The following is a 23,294-nucleotide window of genomic DNA, read 5'->3' on the forward strand; positions in this document are numbered from 1 at the left end:
TGAAGCCACTTTGAACACATTTTTGGCTATGAAAACTATGCTTATATCATAAATTTGAGAAAAATTAGGGTGTCTACCCTATGCTCCAGTGTGCCTGAGCCTCTGAAAGTATTCTTCTGTCCTCTGAGTTTGGATTTGCCAGTGTTTTTGTCTAATTGTCTTGTTTAATTATCCAATTAGTCCTTTTGACTTTGAAGTGCTTGAATTGAGAATTTGGTTGAGTTCTATGGTTTGTAGGTCAATTCGTCATCACTTGTTGCTTTTTGTATCGCTGAGATACTCGTTTGCTAATTGATTGAGTCTTGTTTTCTATGGAAATCATTGAAAACATTAGTTTGCATTTGTTTTAGCTTGTATTTAACAAAGTTGTTTTTAAATTTGAATTAGGTAATTTTCATTTGGAAATAATATTTTTTTTAAGTCAAGCATATATTAAGTTGTTTGATTTTCAAGCTGAAAGCAGTGCATTGTTTATTTGTTTGAAAGGATAGATTCAAACTTATTTTCATTTAGGTGGTTTTGAATTGGATTTAATGTTACTTTGGTTGATGCATTAGTTTCATTAGAGAATTTGAATCGAATTTTCATTTTGTTTTAGTTGACCCTTTAGTTGTATTAGATCATTCAAAATCAAAGAAAAAAAAATCATTTGTATGAGTGCATCTTAATAAAAGTGAAGATCATTTTACTTTCGAAAAAGTTGCATTTAAGATAATGAAAAGTGAATATCATTTTTATTCTTGAGCATTACATTTGTAAAGCGAAAATGAAAGTTAGTGGAAGGCATGTTGTTTGATACATTTTATCTGATGCATTACTGATTGCAATTTCTTCCATTGATTATTATAGCTTTCCTTAAAGTGAAAAGTTTTAATTTTCTGATATAGTTGCATCTTACAGATTCAGGTGACATCGTTTTGATCCTGAAATTGAAACATAATTCAAGATAAATGTTAAAATTTAGTCAATTAACCTAAGGAGAATTTGGAACATAACACAAACATTTAGAGGTCTAGGCTAGAGATGTGTCTCGACATCTATAAACCTAGAAATTGTCATTATCTGCCAGCATTGTATCCTAAGGGTGAAATTTTGTTCCATGTATGGAAGTATATAGGATCATTCTCCAGTGCTCTCGGGTATATCGAAGGTGCTCCATGTATGGGAAGTATATGGGAACGCTCTCATCGAACGGTTATGCAATAGATGTCGCTAACACAGACTTGTGCTCCCCATATCGTCATGTATATATTGGGAGACCCCACTAGGTTGCTATCCTTTAGTCATAGGTGACCAAGTCATTTGCCTTGTAAACGTGCACTGATCTCGAATTTATCTAGGATAAAGAATTAAAGGTATTACAGACTCATGTGCATGGATGTGCCTATGTTACTTTATGCAATGGATCAATAAGATTTTGAAATACATAGACACTAAGGCAATCACAGAAAAGATAACAGTCAAACATGTAAACAAAACAAGTTTAATAAGGAGTTCACCCAATGCTCCTGGGCTACGTCTCCTGGTCCAGCCTTTCAGTGGTGGCCTCTTTATTATGTTTTCAAGCAGAGTTTTTACAACAATGAGCTCGATTTGAGACTCACTAAACAGAATGAAGTAAGTAGGAATGGAGTGCACAGACTCTCCTTACTGAAACTTGACCTTTGAGGGTCACAGTAGTATGATAGGCTTATGCCAAGGAGTTTGCTTGAACCTCTCAAGCCTTCAATGGAGTACACAGACTCTCTGACTCTCTCTGGCTTTGTCTAGCTCGATGCTGCCTTTAGGTCAGCTCGGCTTCTACTCTCTGTTCTCTGCTATTAGCTTCCTGCATCTAGCTAACTCTTGTCTGCCTCTTTGTGGGTTTTTTCTGCTTCTGTTAGCTCATGGATTTAAGTCCAGTCTGTTCTTTTGACTGATCGTTTCTACTTCCCGACCTTCTAGTTTCCTTACCTCTGTCCGTTCGAATTCCTCTACTCTACGCCATCATCAATAGGTAATGCCTCGCAGGGAGGTGGCCACCTGTTTCCCAATGAACTGGGTGTCAGATTCCTTGAATCATTTTCAATGGTCGTTAATTCTGTTTGCTTCAAGATCGCCTGTGAATCATGAATCATTTGCCACTCATCATCCACATCGGACTTCAAATCCCCTGTCATCTTGCTTTTTGGCCTGTCAAATCCGGTCAGTCATCGGGATGTATCTCCACTGTTGATCTGGGCCCCCCAGATCCTATGGTCGTCCTTCATATCGGGCAGAGAAGTTGCACGATTTTTACCCGTCTGATGCGAGCGGTTTTCTCTCTCATCCTTCGGACGCGTGTCGCTCGATGTGTGGCATCAGGCGGGATTCAGTCAAAACTGCTTACTTCCTCAAGGCCTTTTGATATGTTGCTGGTTTGTGGAATCCCGCGCTATGGAACCGAATGCGTTACTTTCCAAATTTTATAGCTATTTCAGGTCCATGTGCTTCGGGGCTTTCCTTCACCGAGGCGGATGCCTTACGATTCACGATTAACGTTAATCGTGTATCATAAACCATCCTTGTTTCTTGATTTGGACTTCGGTTTTGTTAGTTTGCACCAGTGCACATTACCATGGGCCAACGGTCTGCGCACTCGACCGAGGGTCCTCATTGCTCCACTTTGGCCACACCTGCAACTGTTACGAGGATTCCTTCTGATAGCTTTCATTTTTCTAGGAATTGAACCTTTTAGCATAATTTGAAACAGTCATGAAAACTTAGAGAGTGTTCTAGGATCTAATTCGGATTGTGGCCTTCCCACTAAAAAATCTTTTGGACCACCAAAAGTTGGCTTTCTTTTAAGAATCAATCAAGTGAGGGTATTACTTCCTCACTTGATCAATTTCTATCCATTTCGTACTACTTGGTTTTGAACCTTTGAGTCTAATCCTGAGGTATTAAACATACCCTCTACACGTAGTTCTTACCTTCCTATCCAGAATTGTATCTTCCTGCAATTCATTAAGATATTCAAGCAACATATCATCAATAGAAGGCAATTGACTCTGCTCTTCGGGATCTTCGATTAATGAAGGTTCAAATAGTCTCAATTTGTTTGCATTAATGACTGAGTAGATGTGCATGTACGCTTGTAGATCAAGGTGAAAAGCATTCTCACCAATTTTCTCAAGTATCTTGAAAGGTCCATACCTTATTGCCTTTAGCTTCTTACCTTCACCTTGCATTTTTTCTTTGCTGATATACAACCAGACTTGATAACCAACTTGGAAAGTATGCTCCATCCGATACTTGTCATGCCTTGCCTTGTACTTGGCTTGGCTCTTTTCCAACTGTTCCTGTACTTCCTGGTGAATCTCTTGGATTTGTTCAATGAACTTAGTTGCCTTGTCCACATCACCGTGTCCATCAACTGCTATGTCTTTACCAAAGACAAAATCCAAGGGAGACCTTGGTATGAAACCAATATAGGTCTCAAAAGGAGATCTCTGTGTAGAAGAATGTTTAGCTCAGTTGTAAGCATGCTACACATGACATAAATGTTCATCCCAAAGTTTGGGATGCTTGCTACAATAGCCTCTGAGCAACTAGATCACTGTCCTATTGACCACTTCAGTTTGGCCATTTGTTTGCGGATGAAAAGTTGTGCTCTTCTTCAGCCCGGTGTCCATCAACTCCAACAAACTTGACCAAAATTTCCCAACAAATCGGGTATCTCGATTAGATATCATGGAAGTGGGTAATCCAAAATGGACCCATACATGCTACAAGAACAACTTTGTAGTTTGTTCAGTTGTAATCTGTTTGTTACAAGGTATTAAAATACACATTTTGTTGAGCCTATCCACAATAACATATAAATAGTCATGACCTTTCCTACATTTAGGTAGTCCTCCAACAAAGTCCATGGAAACTCTTTCCCAAGGATGAGAAGGAACTGGTAGTGGAGTGTACAAGTCTAGTTTTCTATTGTTGGGCTTTCTTTTAGCACACATGGTACACCCTCTTACATATCTAGAAACCATCTCATTCATTTTTGGCCAATAACAAAATCTTTGCAGCTGTGCAACAATTTTACTTACACCAAAGTGACCTGATATTAGAGAAGTGTGTGCTTCTCGAATTATCTTTACTCTTTCAGTTTGTGGAATGCATAACTTCCTAAAATGATACAAGAGTTGTTCCTTAACATGATAATCCAATTCTTCTACTCATTTTCCTTGACTTAAAGTTGCATATACATCTTTAAAATCTATATCTTGAGCATATTGTTCAATGTAGCTCTCATGCAATATTGAATTATGCTTAAGTATAGTAGATGCATTTATAATTGTTAGGATATTCCGACACATAGGAAATAGTTAAGTTCAACTTGGTCTAGTATAGAGTTAGGTATAGAGTTAGGTAAAGTGTGTTTCTTTACCGTTGTACATTTTGTAACTTACAATCCGACGGTCACGATATGTAGTGATCCGACGGTTCACTCTCTCCTCGGTATTACCGACACTTGATCCGTGGCTTGACACCCGATTGGTCCATGAGTTCTATTTAAAGCGCATGGAGGGTCATTGTTCGGGTAATCCGTCTATGAGAGAAAGCTTATGTAAATTTTCATTCTTTGATTAATAAATTGCCTGAAGTGGCCACGTTGGCTCAGGCCGTGGACTGTTTCCCTCTTTGAGGGCTTTAACCACGTCAAAAATACTGGTGTATTGATTTGAGATCTGGTTGTGAGCGGTGTCCTTTTGGTGTTCTTTCTGAGGAACTTACCCTGTAAATTCCTACATGGTATCAGAGCTATTTGAGGGCTGCGTCCGTTGGTGATCCAAATCTGAAGCCGGTAGAACTGCATGCGGCTGTCGTTTCCTAGATCTACTGTTTCTGACTGCTTTCGGGCCGAGAGGACTGCTCTTTTGTGTTCAAAGCATCTGTTCCAGTGAGGAACCCCTTTCGTTTCACGCGAAAAGGTTTCCGGTAGCCCTATCTGCGTCATTTTTAAGATCTGGAGGTATACAGTGTTTATTTGTAGTTTACTGTTATTTTCTCTCTGCTTATTTCGGTTTCGGTTTATTTAGCTTTTTTTTAACCGGATCTATACCTTTCATTTCTGCGTATGCTCTTTGCCCTGCGACTCTGTGCGATCTAGGCAAATCAAAAACAGAAAGGAAGGATTTTTCTCATGCGTATGCTCTTTTCCCTACACCTTAGTGTGATCTCGGAAAATCAGAAACATTGAGAAAAATATTTAGTTTTTCGGCTAAAGCTAACTTTGAGCCGCAAGGTTCAATTTTTGAAAATATTTATTTTTTTGGGTAAAGCTAACTTCGAGCCATAAGGTTCGTTTTCTTTGCATGTCCATGTTGGGTTTTGTGTTTTTTGTTTTGTAGGGAAAAAGAGTTTTCTCAAAGCAAGCATGCAACCCAAGGCCCCCCCCCCTCTCTCTCTCTCTCTCAAATTTTTTGTATAGATCAATTGGTTCAAAGCTATTTTAAGAGAGTAGAGGTCTTGGGTTCAAGTCTCCATTTTGTGGGGGTGGACTTTTTCATTTCCGCACATTCCCGCACTTCGTCGGCAACTTCAACAACTTTTTTTCAAAAAGCCATAACTTCTTCATCCGGAAGCCTTTTTCAGAGCCGTTTTTTTTAAACCAGCCTAATTTTTCGAGATCTATCCATTGAAACACTTACTTTCAGCATATTCATCTTCAGTTTCTGTTGAAATGGAAAGTCAATACCAAGTTACCCTTGACAGCACCAACTACTTCCAATGGTTGTCCTACATGGAGGATTTACTTAGAAGTAAAGGTCTCTACCAAATAGCCACAGGCCAAGAAAAGAAACCGAAATATGAAGACAAGGCTGCTAAATGGGAAAATAGACAAGATCAAGCACATGGTTTGATAGGGATGTCTATTTCTCCAGATCTTAGATTCCATATTGCAGAACTTGAAACTCCTCATGAAGCAATGGAACAAATCAATAAAGTTTTTGGGATTAAAAATGAAATTAGAGCCCATCAACTTGAAAATGAGTTGCTTACATTGGACCCTAATAATTTTTCTTGCATTGAAGATTTCTTGTCTAAGTTCAAGACCCTTAGATATCTTTTGGAAGGTGTTAAGGTTAAGAAAGAAGATAGTAACCTTATTTATTCCATCCTTACTAAGTTGGGACCAGCCTACTCTGTATTTGTTTCCACCTTCCATTCTACAAGAGAAGCCTTCATTTCTCAAGGAAAAGACTACAAGCCCCCTTCCTTTGACTCTTTTTGTGATTCTTTAATAAGAGAACAAGAAAAACTCTTACACCTTGGTCTTCTTAATCTTGGAAACTCTTCCAAGAAAGCGTTAGCCGCCCAGCAGCAACCAAATTCAAAGAATCCTAAAAAGTCATATCCTAAAAGGAATGGTCCTAAACCAAACAAGGGTCCTAAGCAAACTCAGCCTCAAAATGAAAGATCATTTCAGCAAAATGATAAGACCAATAAAAACAAATGGAAGAAGACTGACAGACATTGCAACTTTTGTAATCGAGATGGCCACTTAGAATCTAAATGCTTTAAGAAGATGGAAGCCTTGGAAGCCGCAATGAAGAAACATAACATCCATGTGGAGCATTCTTCAACTTCAACTTCAACTTCATCTTCAGGAATGGCACTTTCTGCATGTCGTTGTCAATCATCTCAGTCTGGTTATGCATTAAATGTATCTTCTTCTTCTCATTCTCATGAATGGCTCATTGATTTTGGAGCCTCTTATCACATGGCCAAAAACAAAGCCATGTTTTCTTCTTTAAATGATTGTAACACCAAAAATATATATGTTGGTGATGATAGATCTCTTAATGTTGTAGGGACTGGAACTGTTCATCTAGACAATGGTCAGTTTAATGATGTACTATGTGTTCCAACCTTATCCTGCAACCTTCTATCTGTATATCAGATAACTCATTCAGGTGAAGGTAAAATTGTTGAATTTTCACCTCATGATGTTGTAATCAAGGATCTAAGAGATCCTAAACAGATTCTAGCTACTGGTATTGCTGATGTTTCCACAAGGTTGTACAAGTTTCACAACTTTGGGTCATCAAATCTTCCCTCAGTATTTGTTGCTCATAATGATGAAGTGAGCAAACTTTGGCATGAGCGATTTGGTCACTTAAACTATCGCTCCCTTCAGCATCTATGTAAAGAAAATATGGTGATAGGTCTTCCTATGGTATCTTGCAGAGATGGTGTTTGTTCCGGATGTGTACTCGGAAAACATCATCGGGACAGTTTTGAAAAATGTGCCTCTTGGCACACCTCAGCCCCTTTACAGCTTGTGCACAGTGATTTATGTGGTCCACTTCCTGTTGCTTCATTCTCTGGCTGCAAGTATTTCTTAACTTTTATTGATGATTTCTCCAGACGCACTTGGGTATACTTCTTAAAACTCAAGAGCGAAGTATTTAACACATTTTTGGCCTTCAAAGCCTTTGTTGAAAAACAATCTGGACATCAAATTCTTAAGCTAAGAACTGATAATGGTGGAGAATATGTTAAAAACACATTCATCAACTTTTGCACCGAAAATGGAATTCAAATGCAACATACTGTTCCATACACTCCACAACAAAATGGTGTAGCTGAAAGGAAAAATCGCACCTTAAAGGAAATGGCTAATTGTATGTTGCAATCTAAAGGACTCAGTCTTAGTTTTTGGGCCGAAGCAATTAATTGTGAAAATTATATAATAAATCGCACTCCTACTAAGGTTCTAAAGAATATCACTCCAGAAGAAGCTTGGAGTTCCATTAAACCAGATGTAAGTCACTTTCATGTTTTTGGAAGTGAAGCATGGGCCCATATTCCAGATGAAAAGCATAAAACTTTAGAACCTAAGAGTGAGAAATGTACTTTTGTTGGATATTCTGAAGATGTAAAAGGTTATAGACTTATTCCATTTAAGTCCAAAAATGTTATCATTAGAAGAGATGTAAAATTTGATGAAAATAAATCGGCCTGCGAGCATAGTCCAGCGGATGTGCCACCTCTTCCTATCTCTTCTACTTTTGAAAACATTTCCTCTTCAGATGATGAAAGTGAGGATGACAATCCTCCCCCACCTTCTCAGGATCCTCAACTTCCACGATGGTCTGGACAACATATCTGCAACTTTATTGTGTATGCCCTTTTTATATTTGATGACTAAATGAAACTGTTGTAGAAAACCCACCCATCTATAGTGCCTTGATTTCTGCAACTTAGTTTGGGAGTGTAGATATTGAAGTGGTTGATGATCAGTATGTATAAGTATCTCTTTGCCCATTAAGTAATGTTTACTCTTTTTCACACTCTGTGCTAATTCATACAATTCTTTATCATATGTGGGATAGTTAACTGCTGCAAAATTAAATGTCTCAAAATGATAACATATTGGTTTACCGTGCTGCATCAACATTGCTCTCATGGCATATTCATTGGCATCTGTTTCAATCTCAAATGGTATTTGAAGATCAGGCAGTGCTAGTACTGGTGTTGTACTAATCTTTTCTTTCAAGGTGTTGAAGGCTTTCTACTGTTTGCCTCCCCACTGAAACACCTTTTTCAATCCTGTTAAGGCATGTAAGGGAGCTACAATTAAGGAAAAGTTAGAAATAAACTTTCTCCAGTATTGTGTTTCACCTAAGAAGCTTATAACTTCTGTAACAGATTTGGGTTTAGGCCAATTTACAATGACTGTAACCTTAGAGGGATCTATCTTCAATTCACCACCCCCTACTATATTTCCCAAATAATTCAAAGATGTTTTTCCAAATTCACATTTTGAGAGTTTAACATAAAGATTTTCTCTTTTCAAAACATATAGAGTCTGCTTAACATGCTTTAAATTTTCTTCCCACATTTTTCTAAATATAAGAATGTCATCCAGATATACAATAACAAAATCATCGAGAAAAGGTCTGAGTACATCATTCATTATTCTCATGAAAATAGCAAGGAGCATTAGTTAAGCCAAAAGGCATAACCAGCCACTCATACAGTCCTTGCTTTGTTTTGAAAGAAGTATTCCATGCATCTTGCTCTGTAACTCTGACCTGATGATAGCCACTATGCAAGTCTAACTTGGAAAAATAAACAACTTCTTTCAACTGGTCTAATAAATCATCTATGCGAGGAAGGGGATAACAATTTTTTATCGTTATCTTATTCAGTGCTCAGTAATCAATGCACATTCTCCACGAGCCATCTTTCTTTCTCACCAGAACAATTTGAGACCCGCATGGTGATGTGCTAGGTCTAATGAACCCCTTCTCGAGCAGCTCCTGTACCTACTTCTTGATTTCTGCATTCTCTAAAGCGGACAACCTGTACATTCCGATGTTAGGCAATGGAGCATCTTGGTGCAAATTAATATCATGCACTATTTCCTTTTGGGCAGCAGACCTTTAGGTCCTTGAAACAATATATCATGTTTTGAAACAACTTTTTCTAAATCAGCTTTTTGTTTAGCATCACAGCGCTCAAATACATTGGTTTTATCAAGTTTCTTTTCCTTTACAACCATCAGTAAAAATTGTTTGCATGAATTTACCATTCGTTTCATCTACCCTAATTTTATGAGAGTATAATTATTCTTGAGCTTATGAGATCTTACAATATATTCGATTCCATATTTAACGAGTAGATACTTGTTCTCAACTCTATAGAAAATAGCTTTTCTATCATACAAGTAAGGACTTCCTAAAACAATTCCACATATATCCAAAGGAACTATATCTAACTCAACCTCATCTACAAATGCTGACCCAAAAGAAAACTTAAGTTTACATTGTCTAGTCACTTGTAGCTTTCCTTTATCACATAACCAACCTAATGGATATGGTTTCTTGTGAGGTGTGGTTAGTAATCCCAACTTCTTTACAATTGCTTCAGAAATTAAATTTACTTGTGAGCCACTATCAAACAAAGTATCAATCTTTTGATGATTGGAAATAACTCGAATATGAAAAAGCTCATGTCTTTTTCTCTCATTTTCTTCATTATCAGTAGATTTTGAAGAATTACAAGTAGATGCTTCAGAATTTTGACATTTTATACCTATGGCTGCGATTGTTGCTTCATCTCCTAAGTCTGACCACAAATCCTTTTGAAAAGATGCAGCAGTCTTCTTCTTTTTGCCCTCAAACTTCTTAGGTTTCAGCTCCAGATGCAGAATCCAGCAATGTTCATCATCATGCCCATCCTTCTTACAGTGAGTGCATGAAGACTTGCTTTTCTATACAGTGTTTGTCTTCCTCTCTTTCCATTTTTGTTTTCTTTTCTCCTTATTTTTGCTTGCGGTGGGTTTAGATGATCCCCCAACTTCTAGGTTCCCATTCTTACCTCTAGCTTCTAGATGTTGTTATAGACATTTTTGGGCACTACAACCCCAAGCATGAAATGTCCATAAAAAAAGGGCTCCTAAGTCCCTAAATTGTTGTTCTAACCCCTAAAAGAACAAGGTCAACTGATTACAGCTTCTCCCAGAAGTTCTCCATGAAAAACTGCTCAGAACTAGTCAAAACAGGATCATTTCAGCTGCTCCATAAGCAAAGTGCATTGCATCTCACCTAAATACACTGTGTGGATGTGTTGAATTTCAAAAATCCCTTCTATGGGGTGTGATGGGCGAGAAGTGACAAATGGCAGTGTCATTCCGCAAGGTGGAGAGGCATGGAATCTTCCAGAAACTTCTCCTGTGACACTTGCCTCTCTGAATTCGACCAAGGATGAGTAAGAGATCATCAATCTCCAAGTGGAAGCAAGAACTATCAGAGGGAAGACACTAATCAAATCACAAGCTGACTCATATCCCTTACAGATATCTATATATGGATCCCTCATCCTAGAGATCCAGGGGCTGGAATTTTGCATATTGTAAGGAATTGCTATTGGTTTCTTGAGACAACATCATAAGTGTTGGGTGATCTAAGCTTTGTATGAGGTGAAGAAGGGTTTACTTGTTGAGAGGATGATGCTGGGTCAGAACAACTAGTTGTAACTCCCTTGGCTCCTTCTTGTTTATCAATAAAATCTATTCAAGTTTTCCTCCATACTCTTGTGTCATTTATGTTTTATGCATTTGTATGGTCAATTTACATCTGATCCTAGATTGTTTATGATTATAGATCCATGTTCTTGTATAGTGTCATGCTACTGTGATCCTACAGGTACTCTGTGAAGCTGGGCGTACAAAGGAGCAAGTAGCGAAAGGCCATCAAGAGAGAGAAGAATCGAACTAGGAGATTAGCATAAGACAGAGGTTGGTCTTCTTTGTTCTTCTTTCATCTATATTTCATAAAGGAAAAATTAAAGTAGCTTTACTTTGTTTGTTTCTAAGGTAGCTACCACACCTTAGTGGGATAAGCAGTTCTGTGTAGACACTTTTCCCTGTAACAAAATGGCGACTCCACTGGGGACGAATTAGTTTGTTTGTTTATCTTCCTTGATTGTTTATTTTATAAACTTACAGACGGAGCCTGAAGTCGAGCCAGGTAGCTTTCGAACTACATTTTCTATGCAAATGCAAAGTAGATAAATTCCACTTCAGTCAATCTCCAGGATTTGTTTATGACTTAAACAACTGATTCACAAACTCTCTGATTTCCCCTCGTGATAGCTCTAGTAACCTCCTTAGATCTACCCCTGATTGTTGCATTACTGATTACCATTTGCTCGGCCAAAACCCATAAATTGGACTGCAAACTGTGACCCGGAACCCAAGCAAAGTCTCGTCTCTAGTCCAGCACAGGTACTGTTCTGTGAATCTGAAATTCAACGCACTTCCTGAGTGTAGTAGGTGCGCTGCATTTCAAATTCCCTGTGTTACAGGTGCGCTGATCAGACTAGGCATGGTTCAGTTTTGGTTTCTGTGATTCATTCTTTCCAGTTCTATTCATGAATTTTGCTGCCTATAATCAGTATATCTCTGTTTGAAACCCCTTTTCCTTGTTGTTATTCTGCCTCTGTTGTGCAAAAGAAATGTAGATGTTTTGTGTATTTGTTGAGTCATTTTCAGTTCTCCTTTGCAAAAAGTAACGTAATCGTACTGTCGTCCTTTGATTTGAAAGTGTCGCAAGTGTTGTTTTCAGTCATAGGAAAGAGTTTGGTTGCTATTGATAGTCAATTATCCTGTTACTATTGTATTTGGTCTGAATTTGTAGTTTTTCTAGTGTCGAAAGCAAGTATTCATTTCTGAATCATAAAGTGTTGTGATTGTCTCCATTTCTGATTTCGAAAAGAAACTTGTTAGTAATTGTCGCTTGAAAAGTAATTCAAATTTGTGTATTAGCTTTATTTTTACCATTCACATATTAAGAAAGCTGAAAACAAATACATGCATGTGCATTTGCATTTAGACTGTTTGATTGGTTTGATTTAGGACTGTGCATTTAGTGTGTGCTCTTTGCTCTTTGTGAAAGAATATTGTCTCTCTTTCCTTAGTAGCTAGGATTTTCATTGCACAAAGAAGATAAAAGATTGTTTATCATCTTAGATTGAATTTTAGGAATTATACATATACATCTCGCAGTGAACCTGAAAGGCAAATTTCTTAAGCAAGATCAACTATAAAATAAATTTAATGAATCTAACAATGCTTTGGAACTTAACACACAACATCTAGAAGTCTAGGCTAGAGACGTATTCCAGCGTCGTAAAGCCTGGTAACTGTTGTTCTCACTGATGGTTGGGTGATTCCTCCACTTTGAGACGATAAGTGCCAGTACGGACTTGTGCTCCCACGTACCGTTTAGTATATTTTGGGAGACCACAATAGGCTTAATCCTTTATCCATAGGAAGTCGTGTCTGCCGCCCTATCGATCGCAATGCACTGAACACAGCATTCGGGAAGATTGACTGCCTACCGTAAAAAGTATTCTGTAGTTTTGCGATTGGTTTGGTAATCCCTCTACCTAGATTTCCAGAGCAGTCCCTTTCGTTCCTTTTCAGACTCCTTAACGGAAAAGGTCCATCTGAGCACTTGTCACTTCAGGCTCATTAAAAATCGAAGGCGACTAGAGTCATCTTTTGTTTTTTCTCAACTCTTTAAAATTGAAAAAACAAGTTGTGTCAAAGCGTCTAAAATTTATTTTAAACGGAATAATCATCACCCTTTCCTACGTTGATCTTAGGTTGAGAAAATGGAACCCACCAACCAAGGAATTCCCCTTGGGGGAAATCCTAGTCCCTTCTCCTCACAGGGAGATGTTGGTGCACCCCATATGGCCACATTGTCACTTCCAGGATTGACAATCGGCTTGCGCATATGGCTCTTCTCAACCTCTGTCGTTCAGAACACCGCAATTCCTGAACAATCGAGTCAGCAACTAGACGAATCCAGAGTTACCCACCAACCTTCTACTTCCTCCAATTCTTCCTCTCCTCCTTCCTCTTCGCTTGATGGAGCTGGTAAAGCCAAAAATCAAGTATCTGAGAAGAAGAAGGAAAAGAAGAAGAAAGAGAAGAAGAAGAAGGAGCCAAAAGCAAAAGGGGGCAACCAAACATCGTCTAGCGAAAATCCACACACTGCACCGACCAGGCCTAAATCGCCATGTGTCATTTGCAAAGGAGACCACTATCATAGAGATTGTCCCTACATCCCTTGGATCTTAAGGGACTGGTCTCCTCGTTTTCACAACCCGGTGTCATCAACCTCTGATGATCATGTTGAAAGCACACCGTCGACTAGTGAAAGTGAAGCCCCAAGACAAAAAGGAAAATATAGATTTCCTTGTAAACTGTGCGAAGGCGACCATGCCGTCCACTGTTGTCCCTTCTTAGATGAGGCTAAAAGAGTTTTGGACGATTGTCCGGTTTCACCGTTACGACTTCCTCCTGGATATAAAAAACTCTTGCCGAGTCTGTCACTAGTTGAAAAGCCGGTTGACCCGCCCAGGTGGTCTGCTGAAACATCTATCATTGAAGACAAACCATATGAACCCATACCAGACGAAATTCAAAAGGTCGAGGTGACAGTTGACCCGGTCTTGCCTTCAGAGGTTCCATCTTCAGATGATACAGTCACAGAATAGAATAAGGATGACACCGTCCAAATTCTTTTCGTAAGCACAGACTCCGATGAACATGGGGGCAATTTACCCGTTCCTTTACCGTAGGAAGGAAGTTCGTCAAAGTCGTACCTGGCCATCTATTCGGTCCCACCTCCAAGCAACCTAGTTGTTTCCTTCGACTGGAATCAACTAGGCAGACCCCGTTTACCGGCTAGTGTACCATTCTGAATTATTGTTCAAATATATAGAATGGTTATGGTTGGTACCATCATAGATGAAGGGGCTTCTATGAGTATGCTTTCCTCGACTACGTGGAAAGCGCTTGGCTCGCCATCGCTTTTGCCTGAGATGAGAAATCTAACAGGCTTTGACAAAGGAACCAGTCGACCGTTAGGGATCCTTCCCAATGTGCCCATAACATTGAGAAGGAAAACCGTTCAAATGAACGTAATGGTAGTCCAAGGACCCCTAGATTATAATCTACTCCTTGGATGAGACTATATTTATTGCATGGAGGCTATTGTCTCCTCACTCTTTAGAGTAATGTGTTTTCCGCACGAAGGAAGAGTGGTCAAGCTCATAGACCAGCTTTCATTTCCCGGTTCACACATAGAAAATAGTCATATACCAACCCTGAATGGTCTTTTCATGCAAGGAATGTCTCATCAATCCCCATTCCATTCGCCCGATGAGCGCGAGTGATTCGGGGGCGTGACTGGAACCCAAGGGGCATGCACCCTGGTCTGCTTCAGCAGGAGAACTTCGGGTATAGGGTAGGTTTCCGCGAGAGATATATGACTAGACTGTACTCCCGTCCATGATTGGAAGAGGGGGTTAGGCTGGAATAAGATTCTCTCATCAAATTTATGTGAGTGGATTGTCTCACCATTGTCTATTTCGGTAGACATCGCCGAAGAAGTGTTTTGTTTGCGGTGTGAATAGAACAATCTTTGGTAACCTGAAAGAGGTAGACCTTTCCTGATAAAACAAATGTTTTGTTGGAGATTTGAAAGGTGACCTTGAAACTCTGTTTTATACCTGGGGGCATGCAAACCTTTTGGCGTGCAAGCAAAGAGCGATTATTTATCTTTTTTTTGGATTGGTCGTTTCCTAACTTGCATAAAGAAAGGATGTGGGGAAAAACTCTAAAAATTGTCGTTTTAAAATGGGACATTCTTATTATACGACTGGATTAATCGAGCAGTTTTAGCACATATTTCAAGCTCGTTAAAAAATAAACATAAGTCATGAGCAAATGTTTCCCCCAGTGTTTAAGCTCAATAAAAAAAAATGAATCGATTCCCGATAAATAACCATCGTGAATGTAGTACTTCAGCCTTTAAAGCCTTGGTCGTGTTCTCATCATCACCTCCACTCTGTATTGGCCGATCATTCACCTCCATTTGAGTGTTTACCCCTTTTGAGGAACAGCTGCGAAGAGTGATCCCACTAGCCATCCTTGTAACACTGCCGTGATTGTAAAATTCCAAACCTTACCTGGAATCAGCTGCTACCCAATTTTATCACTCGTTCCTCAAAAGACGAGTCTCCTTTAAGCTCTTTTCAACTGACTCGTAAAATATGAAAATATTCCGAGCCATTGGCCTCTCCATCTCGTTAAAGGGACCGGAAGTGTTATCCCTCTATTATATTTTAATCTTTTTGGACCTGAGGGATTATTACACAAAAAGATCGAGCGCTTGTTTTGTTCGGCTCGTTAAAAATATCAAAAATTCATCCCTTCTGTATTGTTTTATACTTTTTCGGGCTTAAGGGATTAGATGACGAAAAAGGAATTTTGGAGTTTCCTTTACGTTCCTTTTTAGACTCTCTAAAATTGAAAAGGACCGAGTTATCTTTGTCGTTAAACTCGTTAAAACTTAATAGCGACAAACTTGTCCATAGCAGACAAGAACGAGTTTCACTATCGCTAGGCTCGTTAAAACATAGCGATGGGTTTGCCCAAAGGGAAAATTATAGAACAAGCATATGTTATCCTCCTCAAGCTTGACAAAAATAAAGAGGTACTAGCCAGCAATGACTGGGGAAATTTGGGAAGAAAACTTGAAGAAACTTTGTTGGTAGCAAGTCGCTCTTGAACATGACACTTTCACTCCACATCCAAGTCGGGTTGGGTTGTTTCATTCACCGGTCACATCACCATGGTCCCATCACACCATCCACATTTGGGGTTTATGCTACCAATCCATCACGTCAGTGTCGCCGATATGTTCAAGAGAAGTCATTCAGAGAATTCACCTATGTCTCACCCACTACAATACATTTACACTCCATTCTTTCATGACCGCCACCCTGAACCTTATGTCATCAGATCGTTTTCACCTCCATTAAAATCATTTTCTCTGTTTCGTGTCATTGATGTGGGATTCATTAAGGCCCTCTTGTGACGGATCGCTTCTTGTCGACATCAGCTCATTATCCAAGAAGTCGATCTAGGAACACATCGTTTAGTACTTTGAAGCTTGCATGCCTCAATGGCAAGTTTCTCACTTCCGGCAACAGGTTTACATCAATGACCTTCGACCGAAAGATTTTGCATGGTGTTCGACGCCAAGTCCTTTATTCACACCACGTGAATTGTACTGTAGTACCTTGACGGTCATTATCATTATCGATGATTCCTCTCGCGCCTGTTAACAGCTTTCATTATTGGCTGGTAATCAGGCGATGTCTTTCCATGTTCGACTCCAAAACATCTCTCACATGGATAGACTTGTACTTCGAGTGAAGATCGAACGAGATTGAAGACCCCGAATCTAGTTTCATCCATCCGGGCTGCGATATATATTCAGGGAAATAAAGACATCAAATGTACATTATTGCTGCACAGATAATCATCCAATCAAAGGGATGATGACTCTACCAGAATCATCAGTCTACACTCAGACGATTGTCTGTCCTATGTACATGAAAATGAATTTATAAAGTTGAGCATGGGAATGCCCGCCTTAGCTAGATCATGAAAATATTATGAAGATAATGTATTGTGTTGTATCTTATTACAGGTCTCCCCTCAGCTTGAAAGAACTTTGGATCCTCATAATAAAGCATTTCACCCAACATCAAAAGATTAACGACCTCATGCTTTAGGGGGCAACTGTTATAGAAATTTTTGGGCACTAAAACCCCAAGCATGAAATGTACATAAACCAAGGGCTCCTAAGTGACTCCCTAAAAGTGTTGTTCTAACCCCTAAAAGAACAAGGTCAACTGATTACAGCTTCTCCCAGAAGTTCTCCATGAAAAACTGCTCAGAACTGGTCAAAACTGGATCATTTCAGCTGCTCCATAAGCAAAGTGCGTTGCATCTCACCTAAATACACTGTGTGGATGCGTTGCATTTCAAAAATCCCTTCTATGGGGTAAGATGGGCGAGAAGTGACAAATGGCAGTGTCATTCCGCGAGGTAGAGAGGCATGGAATCTTCCAGAAACTTCTCCTGTGACACTTGCCTCTCTGAATTTGACCAAGTATGAGTAAGAGATCATCAATCTCCAAGTGGAATCAAGAACTATCAGAGGGAAGACACTAATCAAATCACAAGCTGACTCATCTCCCTTACAGATATCCATATATGGATCCCTCATCCCAGAGATCCAGGGGCTGGAATTTTACATATTGTAAGGAATTGTTGTTGGTTTCTTGAGACAACATCATAAGTGTTGGGTTATATAAGCTTTGTATGAGGTGAAGAAGGGTTTACCTGCTGAGAGGATGATGCTGGGTCAGAACAACTGGTTGTAACTCCCTTGGCTCCTTCTTGTTTATCAATAAAAGCTATTCAAGTTTTCCTCCATACTCTTGTGTCATTTATGTTTTATGCATTTGTATGGTCAATTTACATCTGATCCTAGATTGTTTATGATTATATATCCACGTTCTTGTATAGTGTCATGCTACTGTGATCCTACAGGTACTCTGTGAAGCTGGGCATACAAAGGAGCAAGTAGCGAAAGGCCATCAAGAGACAGAAGAATCGAACTAGGAGATTAGCGCAAGACAGAGGTTGGTCTTCTTTGTTCTTCTTTCATCTATATTTCATAAAGGAAAAATGAAAGTAGCTTTACTTTGTTTTTTTCTAAGGTAGCTACCACACCCTAGTGGGATAAGCAGTTCTGTGTAGACACTTTTCCCTGTAACAGATGCGTAGCCTGAACAGATACCTCATCTATGCTGGTGGGATTAAACATGAGGATAGTGTGCCTCATGTAGCTGTGTAGACCACCTATATACTTCAACGGAGTCTCAGGTGAGTCTAAAGAAATTCCTAGAATCAAAGCTCTTTTCCTAAATTCTTGGGCGTAACCTTGTACACTTTGCCCTTTTAGTTGTAGAAGAGTTTTCCAGCTCATCATCGCTTACTGCATGTAGGCTAGTGGATAGAATTTCTTTTTAATTGCAGAAACAAATTCACTCCAAACAAAAAGAATCTTACCATGTTTCTTCATGTCAACTTGGGTCCTGCCTTCCCACCATACCAAAGCAATGCCTCCAAGGCATAGGCTAGCCAGCTAAATCTTACTCTTGTCTGAGTCAATGCTCTACACTCTGCAATAAACATCAATATATCTGATCCAATTATCCAGCTTCTCTGCATTCAACTCTCCATCATATATTGGTAAATCAAATTTAACATCTAATTTAATCAAAGATTTCTTCTTTTTATTTTCAGGGCTATTAGGAGGCATGAGAAATTTTTCTTCTTTCCCTTTTCCTTTAGAGTGGTCATGGAGGAGAGATTCTTCTATTCCTTTGTCTTGTTTGGAGTTTGATGAATCTTCATCTCTATTTTTCTTAAATTCCCTATACATTTCCTCCACCATGGATCTCATGGTCATAAAACTATCCATGAACTGGGGGTCTGATTCCAAGGGATTTTCTTCTAACATTTTCCTCTTAGAATAGATTCTTCCAATTTCCAGGTTAGTTTCAACCAACTCTTCTTCTCCTAATTTAAGCATTGATCTAGATAGCATTCATCAACAAGATCCAACACAAGCTTGTCTAACCTTAGTAACCTAGAGCTCTGATACCACTTGATCTAGAATTTATCCAGGACAAAGAATTAAAGGTGCATGGATGAGCTTATGTTACTTTATGCAATGGATCAATAAGATTACGAAATACATAGACACTGAGGCAATCACAGAAAACATAACAGTCAAACATGTAAACAAAACAATTTTAATAAGGAGTTCACCCAATGCTCCTGGGTTATGTGTCCTGGTCCAGCCTTTCAGTGGTGGCCTCTCTATTATGTTTTCAAGCAGAGTTTTTACAACAGTGAGCTCGATTCGAGACTCACTAAACAGAATGAAGTCAGTAGGAATGGAGTGCACAGACTCTCTTTACTGAAACTCGAACTCTGAGGGTCACAGTAGTATGACAGCCTTATGTTGAGGAGTTTGCTTGAACCTCTCAAACCTTCAATGGAGTACACAGACTCTTTGACTCTCTCTGGCTCTGTCTAGCTCAATGCTACCTTCATGTCCAATGGCTTCTACTCTCTATTCTCTGCTATTAGCTTCCTGCATCTGGCTAACTCTTTTCTGCCTCTCTGTGGGTTTTTTTCTGCTTCTATCAAGTCACAACTTTAAAGCCAGTCTGTTCTTTTGACTGTTCGTTTCCGCTTCCCGGCCTTCTGGTTTCCTTACCTTTGTCCATTCAAATTCCTCTGCTCTGCATCATCATCACTGGGTAACGCCTCACAGGGAGGTGGCCACCTGTTTCCAAAAAAAATAGATGTCTGATTCCTTGAATCATTTTTGAATGGCCGTTAATTCTGTTTGCTTCAAGATCGCCTGCGAATCATGAATCGTTTGCCAACTCATCATCCACGTCAGACTTCAAATCCCCTGTCATCTTGCTTTTTATCTTGTCAAATCCGGTCAGTCATGAGGACATATCTCCGTCATTGATCTGGGCCCCCCAGATCCTACGATCGTCCTTCATATCAGGTGGACAAGTCACACGATGTCTACCCATCCGATGTGGGTGGTTTTCTCTCTCATCCGTCGGATGCGTGTCGCTTGATGTGTGGCATCGGGAGAGATTCAGTCAAAACTGCTTACCGCCTCGAGGCCTTCCGATATCCTGCTAGTTTGTGGAATCCCATGCTATGGAACCGAATGCGTTACTTTCCTGAATTTTATAGTGATTTCGGGTCTGAGCACTTCGGGGCTTTCCTTCACTAAGGGGGATGCCCTGCGCTACGTGATTAGTGCGTATCAAAAACCACCCCCGTTTCTTGATGTGGCCTCCGGTTTTGCCAGTTTGCGCCAGTGTGCGTTACCGTGGGCCAATGGTTTGTGCGCTCAACCAAGGGTCCTCGCTACTCCGCTCTGGACACAACTGCAACTGTTATGAGGATTCCTTCTGATAACTTTGATTTTTCTAAGACTTGAATCTTTTAGCTTAATTTGAAACAGTCATGAAAACTTAGAGAGTGTTCTAGGATCCAATTCGAATCATGCACCGAACACAACATTTGGGGAGATTGGACACCCCCCCCCCCCCATGCGTTAAATCCATGGTTTCAGCTAAGGTGCATATTGTGGTTCATGGATACTTGGTAAACCCTCTTGCCTCGATTACCCTTTTTTATTTATTTATTTTTTTTAAGTTCTAAAATTTATTGCCCACGATAACATGTCTTACCCATGTAGTTCTCCTTGGCTTCATTATGCCTTATTAATGGTAAATTTTAATTGAAGCTCAAAATAAATCACCTCCTCTCCTTTTGTTTTTACAAAAGGTCATTGTGGCAAAACCATCAAGTTCACCTCACATATCCCCTTCAAAATATCACACTGAAGGGTCACCACAAGGATTCCACCCTGAGATTCTAGAGTCACTTAAAGGTCAAGGTTTTGAATATGGAATTGGCCTCATTATTCAAACACTCACTTCTCGTCCTCCACCTCGAGAGTCATTATCATCATCTCAAGAATCTAACCCAAAAAGTACTGAGGTTCCTCAATGGTTTTTGTTGTTTCCCCTCAATCCACTTTATGATCCTTTGATAATATCTGCTCAATGATCACATAGTTCATTTGATAATCCCAACGTACCTTTGGAAATTTCTCCTCGATCATATTAGATATCTCCTTGCCAATTGTTTCCACCCATGGCATTAGAAGGTGAGATTCCAACCGCTCTTCGAGATCCTCCTCTGGAAGGCTCAACCACTCATACTCTAAGTTTTGGTGATGAATATAAATATCACTTTCTGCATAAAGGCTTTCCATATGTGCCTTCTCCTCATATGGGGAGTGGGAAAACTCCACCACCTAAAAATGGTGTACCTTTATTCCCTCCAGGTTATACCTCTCTTGGTCATTTAGTTTCAACTACTTCAAGCGCATATTCGCTTTATCACCATCCAATATGGTCATTTGGTGTTACACATACCTATGGTCCATTCATTTCGAATGTGGCTTCACAAATTCTTTTTCAAACTGTGGTTTCTTCAATTCTTGTTCAACCTACAGTCATGGTTGGGATCATTAATGTCCCTATAGGTTCTTCCACTCCTCTTTTGACCTCTATAGTGGTTATACCTCCTCCATTGAGTGGTTAATATGTACCACCACCTATCCCACCACATGGGGGGCAACCACCACCTCCATATGTACCTCATGCTTCTGGTGAAACCTATGTGAGTGGATCCAAAACTCCTGTTATGGGAGTCATTTAAAATATTGTTTGTATTCATTCTCAATCTAACCAAATTGCTTATGAGCAACATCTTTCAGCTCAAATACATTACCAACATACATACCCTCCTTATGGTTCACAACAACCTCAAAATCCACCTTTCAATCATGAGGTAGGATCCCAAATTCAATCTGGTCCTAATTCCTCATTTGGGTCATTTGGTCAGTTTCAATATGCTTTTGGAACTTATCCTTTAGGAGCTGGTAATCCTATATAGTAAGGAACCTATCAATATCAATAAGGAACCTATCAATCTCATAAGGAACCTATCAACAACAAGGACCTTACATGAAACAAGGGTCTTATCAACAACCTCTACATTAGCAAAGGAACCCATTACAACAACAAGGTCCACCATTGCAGCAGCAAGGTCAACCATTATAGCAACAAGTTCAAACCTTGTATCAAAAAGGTCAACCTTTGTACCAACTAGGTCATTCGTTGCAACATCAAGGTCAATTGTTGCATCAGCAACCCTATGCTCAATACTCCTCATGGGTTGTCTATCCCCATTATGGTTCTCAACATCCTATGTTGGATCAATATCAAACTTTTCCTAGTAAGAAAGCACCTTTGTGGGGACAAACTCGACTTTTATATGGTCAAAATTCCTCCTAGTGGGGGAAGTATGGAAATGAATTTGTTCAAAATTTGCCGATATGGGGGGAAAATCAGTACCAACAAGGTTGGAACCCTCAATATTGACCTTATCAAAGGTCTTTCATGCCTTTTAATCCTCATTTTCCATTCTTAGTGACTTTGGAGTTGCCTGATGTGTCAAGTCTCACAAATGACCCAATACTTCATTCATTGTATTAGCCTTCGACTCCTACCAAAATTCTTTTCAATTGTCCACATTTCAAAGGGAAGTCGAGAGAAGACCCCCAAGCTTATGCCATGACCTACACTTTATGGTGTTTTTCCAACTCTTGGGACAATGATTTCATTCGGTTGCATATTTTCCAATGAAAATTAATTGGTGTTACCACCAAACGGTACATCGAGTTACCTCAAGGTGCCTTTCAAGATTTCAACAATTTGGTTATGGATTTTGTTACACAAAAATATCGTCACCATGATTATTTGTAGTCAGTATGGGTCTATCATCACTTGTACTGTCCTCCTAAGCAAGTCTCAGACCTCAGTTCTTCAAATCAAGCTTTGGAAATGAGAGAAAGACTTTAAAAATCAATGTAACTCTGGTTCCGCACTTTCTCTCATGGTCACCTGCGGTTCCGCACCTTCTGTGTACAAAAACTGCGGACCTTCCCGCTCTGTCCCTAACGGTGTAGGTGCGGACCCCTGTGAAAGTCAAAAGGCACAAGTTTTATCTTAAAAAACTCACTTTGGGTTAATTCTAGAGGTTTCTAGAAGAAATTTTGACGTGGATTGTTCGCTCTGAGGTGGTTCATGCATCCCAAAAGAGAAGGAGCTAATCCCTTGATGAGAGGAGCTATCCCTTTGAAGGATGGCTTTATCCCTTTGAAGGAGGACCTAGTAACCTCCCTCCATTGCACTATAAATACAGGCATTGGGCTGGT

Source organism: Pinus tabuliformis, chromosome 9, assembly GCF_031772625.1.
Source record: "Pinus tabuliformis cultivar Carrire ecotype Pingquan chromosome 9, CPIR1, whole genome shotgun sequence".
Classification (NCBI taxonomy): Eukaryota; Viridiplantae; Streptophyta; class Pinopsida; order Pinales; family Pinaceae; genus Pinus; species Pinus tabuliformis.